This window comes from Piliocolobus tephrosceles, chromosome 13 (genome assembly GCF_002776525.5).
Source record: "Piliocolobus tephrosceles isolate RC106 chromosome 13, ASM277652v3, whole genome shotgun sequence".
Classification (NCBI taxonomy): domain Eukaryota; kingdom Metazoa; phylum Chordata; class Mammalia; order Primates; family Cercopithecidae; genus Piliocolobus; species Piliocolobus tephrosceles.
This window is the reverse complement of record NC_045446.1, coordinates 45,112,535-45,119,075: the sequence shown is the minus strand read 5'-3', so window position 1 is coordinate 45,119,075 and position 6,541 is coordinate 45,112,535. Positions and strand designations below refer to the sequence as shown.

Below are 6,541 nucleotides of genomic sequence, written 5' to 3'. Positions count from 1 at the left end.
CTTCCTTCCTTCCTTCCTTCCTTCCTTCCTTCCTTCCTTCCTTCCTTTCTTTCTTTCTTTCTTTCTTTCTTTCTTTCTTTCTTTCTTTCTCTCTCTCTTTCTCTCTCTCTCTCTTCTTTCACTACCAACTGTAAAACTGAACAATGATGAGTTAGGGCAAAAGTGGTGGGTACATAAAATGAGCACCCAGAAGGGAACTTTAGGCCATGACTTTGGGCAGAGACCTCAAGCCACAGTGCCACAATGCCACCATTTTCAGCTCAGTGCTGGCTCAGTTGGTCATCCTACTAGATGCTTGATTTCATGCAGTGAGTTAAATTGTCTACACTGGCTGAAGCAAAGATTTTGGATCATAGGAACACATATATGGAATCTAAGTAATATTAATAGTCATTTCTAACTGTGTTATTGAATCTAACATGCCTGGAGCACTGCCCTTGGGTATCGTTTAATCTTCACAACAACTTTCAAGGTAGGTACTATTATAACATCTACTTTACAGTTGAGGAAATGGAGGCTTTGGGAAATTACATTAGTCCAAGTTCTTGGGACTGATATGTGTCACATGAGTAGATTGGAACTTACGTTTCTCTGACTCCAAAGCTGTGTTCTTACATTAATATTAGTTACTATTTGTCATTTACTATTTGTCAGTTGCTTTACATATATTATTTTTTAATACTTACAACAGCTGCCCAGAGCAAATTTTATTTCCATTTTTGTGGATAAGAGAACTGAATAGAGAGCTTAAGTAGCTTTTCCAAGATCACACAGCTAGTAACTGGAAGAGCTGCCATTCAACCCCTAGTTAAGTTAAGCTGGTTCTGTATCTCATGCTCCTGTTTATAACATTGGAGAGAGAACAAGGGTCAGCACCTCCACTACCCATACTTCCCAGTTGATGGGAATTGAGATGTGACGGATCCATTGTCTCTCCATGGGACACAGAGGATACTCAAGAGTGGGACTAACAGGGAAAGTGAATTCAATCACTGAAATCAACAACTTTCCGAGTTATGGTTGTTCAACATGGAAAGGGCTTCCTTGGAACTGGAGAGTTCTCCCATGCTATCGATTTTCAGCGCAGGTGGGGACGGACATCCAAGTGGCTGCTATACAGTAAAGCCCCTTCAAGGGTCCTTCAAGCCCTGAGACAGATTTAAGGATCTGAAAAGTGATTGAAACCTCACCTTGCAGAAAATCTGCCCAGTGGGGTGCCCTCTCAAACCCTCTCCTTTATTCACTCTTAATTTAGGTAAGAAAGATGACATAGCCATAGTGAAAAAGCATGGGCTTTGGAAGAACCAAGCTCAAATTCAGAAACACTAACTGTTGAACGTTGGGCAAGTTGGTCAAATTCTCTGACCCAGTGTCCTCAACGCATGTCCTCGTGTAAAGACAATATGAGAAAGTTTGTCTGGGAAGGTTGTTTTCAGGTTAAAGAAGATAATAATGGCTGAGACACTATATAGAATTACTTAATACCTAGCAGGAACTGAATAATTGCAGTTATTTGCATCATGACTGTTACTGTTGTTATTACTCTGTCTCCAGTTTTCAAGTCCGTTCTTTTAGAATAAACAACTCACTCCCTGATTGTTCTCCGTGGCCCTTCTGGTTCAGACTGTGAATCAGGTTTGTTTTCCAGCCTTTGGAGTGTGCCATGACCCGGGACAGGTGTGCCCAGGTCGGGGTGAGAATCGGCCGGCCCCCTTGCATTGTTGGATTGGGTTGGAGGCAGCATGCCCAGCCAGAATCCCTGTGGCCCGGGGGGAGCTCATGCCCTTCAGTTCTCGGTGTAGGACATTCAAGGTCAGTGGCTGCTTCCTCCTGAGCTTCTGAACCCAGATATATGATGTCCTCCAGCCAGAGGCCCTTTCACAGAGCCCAGGAAGCACAGGTTGCTCATTGCCAGCATGGAAATAAATCCGACTGTTGGTTGTCACCCCCTTTTAAACTCAGACATGGTAGACATACATTAATGAAGGCTATAGAACATGGGCATCTTACACCTTTTCTAAAATCATATCTGAAGTGTGGCCAACTTTTACTCCCCAAAATTCACTCTTTGTCCTATTTTGACCTCCACAATTTATTTTTAAAGATCACATCATATCCCAGTTTACCTCCTGGCTCTGCTGCTTTCTCAGCCATGTGATGCTGGGCAATTCCTACGCTTTCTTGAACTTTAGTTTCTTCCTCTGAAAAATGAGTTTTGCAGAACTTTTTGTGACCCCTAAATAAGGCAGTACTTGTTCCACACCTGCCCAGGGCCAGAAACAACCATCAGCTCATGATCAACCCTTTCCCACCGTAAAGCTCAGAAAAGGCTCCATCCTCCATGCCCTTCAAGATCATTACTGTCTCCCTTCCTGCCATTCTTCACTGGGATGAATAACTGCAGTTTTTCACATTTGCAGGCATCACATTTCTCTTTGACCATGAAGCCCAACCCTCTATACAGTATTTATTTACAGATATCTGAACAGCACACTTGTCACTGGAAATCTGCCTCGGGACTTATATTTCCTGTGTATTATATTCCTAGCTCTGGCTCTTCCCTCTTGTGAAACGAATTAATTATCTGCTAACTCCTGGTCGGCTTCTTACCCACTCTGACCTCTGGACTTTTATCAGCATGCTTGTACTTAGCAGGAAACCCTCCCAAAACCCATTGGGTTTGGCTGTATGCCTTTTCTCAACGGCCTCACGTAATTGTACGGTTATATTAAACTTTACAAAAGTACTTTCCTGTACTTTGTCTCATTCAATTCTTACACATTCCTTTGATAGAGATAGCCTACCCTTAATTTTATTGTTCGGAAAATGGAAACTCAGAGAAGTTAAGTGATATTCAGAGCTATAATTTGAACTGGCTCTATCACCAATTATCTTTATTTTCTTCTTGAAGTTCCCAGGATTTCTGAGTTTGTATTCTATCAAGATTCTGTCTCCACTTCCTCCAAGGGGATTTTGGCTATTTGCCAGCTGAATGCTGCTGTGGCTCCCTCTTCCTTCCTTCCCTCCTCTCTTCCTCCCTTCCTCCCTTCCTCCTTCTCTCTTTTCTTCCCTCCTTCTCTCCTTCCCTCCCTCTCTTCCTTGCCCCCTGCCCCGTGTCTCTTCTCTCTGATGGATGACATATGTGTCTGGGCTGCAGAGCACCTGTCTGCCTGAACCCCAGGGACTCAGCTACCTCCTGCCCAATAGCCTGGGCTCATTGCCACCGACCACAAACAACCGAGTTGTTCAGAAAGGGACCAAAGCCAAGTCAGAAGACACCCGCACATTTTCTGGGTCATAAAGCAGTTCTACATGCATTGTGACGAATTGGATGTACCCAGCAATAAGATTCAATCCCAGATATAAACTGAAGACACAGGCCATCCCCAATTCCCCACTCTTCTTGCTGTTTATGTTCACCCTTCCCTGCATAGAGCTGCCTCTACCTCCCTCCAGCCCTGACATAGGAGATGATCCATACACGCTTATTAAATTACATTGAATTGTATAGCAGAGACAAGGTTCCTCAGACCAGTAACTCAAGTCCTCCTTCTTGGAGGAGTCACCGCCTTGGCTAAGGAACAGATCAGAAATTAGAGACAGCAGCTTGGATCTTTCAGCAGCATTTCCACTCAGACCATTGCTTAATACCACTTCTTATTCTCAATCACACCTATGTCTGTCATTCACTGGGATATTTTAAAAAGTCCTTGACTAAAACCTAGAGGAAACAGTGGGAATCCTGACCACTGGCTGAACTATCCCTGCCATTTAATAGAGCTTTTAATATATTTCAACATAGCAATGTCTTTTTGGGGTCCAGTTTTGATTAATTTCAAATGAGTAAAAGCAAATTTGTTGCTGAACATCTTTGGGATACAAAAATTGATTTAAAATCAACAAGCCCAAAATCTCAGTCATTCACCATGACCTTTTGAATAACAGGATTCCGGCTGATTTGAGCATGGGAAGGCTGTCTGATACATCACATCTAGTACAATCGCTGATCGCTTTGTGTCTGTGCGGTACTTGACACTTAGGAAAAATGTTGCCAATTTATATTGATCCTCGCAGAAGAGGAGACCAAGCCCCTGAGGGCAGGAACCTTCTCAAAGTCTGTCATCCACGAATTATGTGGTGGTTGTAGGACTAGAAGGTCAGCAGACTTTGCATTATTTCCTCCCGCTTTCCAGTTGTTTCAACAACAACGACAGGAAATGTAATTCCACCACGTAAGTAATTTTATAATGAGAATAATCCCTTACTCATTTACCTGCCTGTGAGGTCTCTTAAGGCCCCCAAATACTAACCATCCTTGCAGGAATTTTTAAATACCTGCTAGGTCCACACCAGAGTCAAGCACAACTTGAATCTCTTTGCACAGAACCAGAGAGGGTGCTGGCGCTTGAGGCATAAGATGTGCCCTTACTCTATAGGACCCTTTGCAGTCCAGATCAGCCACAGAACCAACCCACCTCCAGCCCGAATGTCTACCTCGCTCCACTCACCTGCCTGTGTGGTTTCCGTTCAGCTCAACTGAGTCTGAGGGGCTCTTGTTCTCTTTAAATATATGAAGGCTGTCACCAGCCTTGGCCTGCTGGGGGAAGGGCAGGAGGGAGGCTGAGGGAGAGGGTGAATGAGACGTGAGTAACACAACTGCTATCAGAGGCTGAAAATAGCCTGTGACCAAAGCCCTGAGTTTTGTCTCCCCCAACCCCCCAGCCAGCTGTGAGCCTCTTGGAGAACCATATCACTTGGGTTCTATTTTCACTGCCAATTGCTTATGGCACCAAGGGATCAATTTATGAAGTGTGTCATTTCTGATCAAGTGGTAGGAACAGGAACAAGAGCTAGGGGTTTAACACTGAAAATCATTTCTCCAGGCCCCCACCCCACTGACCTTCCTGGAAATCAATGCAAGTTACCTCCAAATGAGTCATGTGCCATATCTGGGAGCCTCTGGAACTCAGAGCCACAGGTCACCACACTCGTGAAGAGAACTCAGAGCTAAAAATAAGGGTGATGGGTGTCTGAAACGATACTTAGATAATCTCTTCAAAGAAGCTTGGGGAAAAAAAGGTTGGCACATCACTTGGAACCTGTCGCTCCATCTATCCTAGGAAATGAAGTTTTTCCTAAAATGTTTTGAGTTACCTTGTTATTATCCTTTTCTGTTTAAGAATTTGACACAGCAGTGCATATTTATCATCATCACATTATATTTATAACGTCTTGACATGTCTTTGTAGACCCATATTTTCTTTGGAGGTCTAATTTCTCTTTGCCTGGAGTTCACACAGTTTAGATTTGATCAAGCACCAGGGACTGATATAAATTATAGCACTGAAAAGCTGACAAGAAGTTCAGAGATGTGAAGACCAATACTTCATGTTATAGATGAGGAAACTGAGGCACCGAGCACCTTCCACTCATGTTGACCCGGATGTTGAGGTAAGGTGCATGTAGAACCCAACCGGGAGGTTTATGATCCAGCCCTCACACCCGATATTAGCCCTTCGGTTACCTGCTCACAAAGCAATTGGTTGAATGACAGAATATTTCACTGTCAAGAAGGTTGTGGCAATTTCACAAAGACGGCCGTGGTATAGCCTCCTATGAGATATCCTCGGTCTGTGTTTTCACTGCATGGCATCTTCATCATAGAGACGAGGCAATCATGAGGATCTTAGAAAGTTAAAGCCACAAAGGACTTTAGAAATCGTCTAGGATAGTGGCTTTTATTTGTTTGTTTCTTTGTTTAGAGAAAGAATCTCATTCTGCCACCTAAGCTAGAGTGCAGTGGCATGATCACAGCTCACTGCAGCCTCCACATCCTGGGATCAAGCAATCCTCCCGTCTCAGCCTCCCGAGTAGTTGGGACTATAGGCACACACCAGCACTCCTGGGTAATTCTTTTGTAGGGATGTGGTTTCACCATTTTGCTCAGGCTGGTCTCGAACTTTGGGCTCAAGTGATCTGCCCACCTCGGCCTCTCAACCTGCTGAGATTACAGGCTTGAGCCACTGTACCTGGCTAACCAATAGTAGCTTTAAAATTTTTTTGTGTGCGTGTTTGCATTAGAATACTTTTTTCTGTAGATAAGAGGAACATCAGTATATAAAGCAGATAAAAGAGGAGCTTCCACTCATAAGTGGGAGTTGAATAATGGGAACACATGGACACAGAGAGGGGAACATCACACTCCAGGGCCTGTTGTGGGGTGGGGGATGGGTGAGGGAAGGGAACTTAGAGGATGGATCAATAGGTGCAGAAACCACCATGGCATATGTATACCTATGTAACAAACCTGCACACTCTGCATACATATCCCGTTTTATTTTTTTAGAAGAAGAAAGGAAAAAATAAAGTTATAATTAAGCATTAAAAAATAAAAGGAGCTTCCTTGCTTGAAATGAATGGTGCACTTTCACCATCATGCCTTGCCCTCTTTGCACACTCTGAACTTACCTTTACACACCTGCCCACAACATGATGTGTAGTTTTAGTTTTGGATTGAAATTAGTTTTGTTCATTATGGATT

At 43.6% G+C, this 6,541-nt stretch overlaps 1 protein-coding gene across 2 annotated transcripts in view; it reads right to left on the bottom strand.

Annotated features, from left to right (window-relative positions):
* CSRP3 (cysteine and glycine rich protein 3) overlaps nt 1–4,603 on the bottom strand; it is a 20,894-nt gene extending 16,291 nt beyond the window's left edge. Inside the window, exon 1 of one of the 2 annotated variants that reach the window (XM_023191536.1) lies at nt 4,509–4,603. The gene's annotated coding sequence lies outside the window, so the exon portion shown is untranslated. The remainder of the gene's footprint in view (nt 1–4,508) is intronic. The other variant, XM_031933864.1, reaches the window with a different exon arrangement.
* Nucleotides 4,604–6,541: the final 1,938 nt, after the last annotated feature.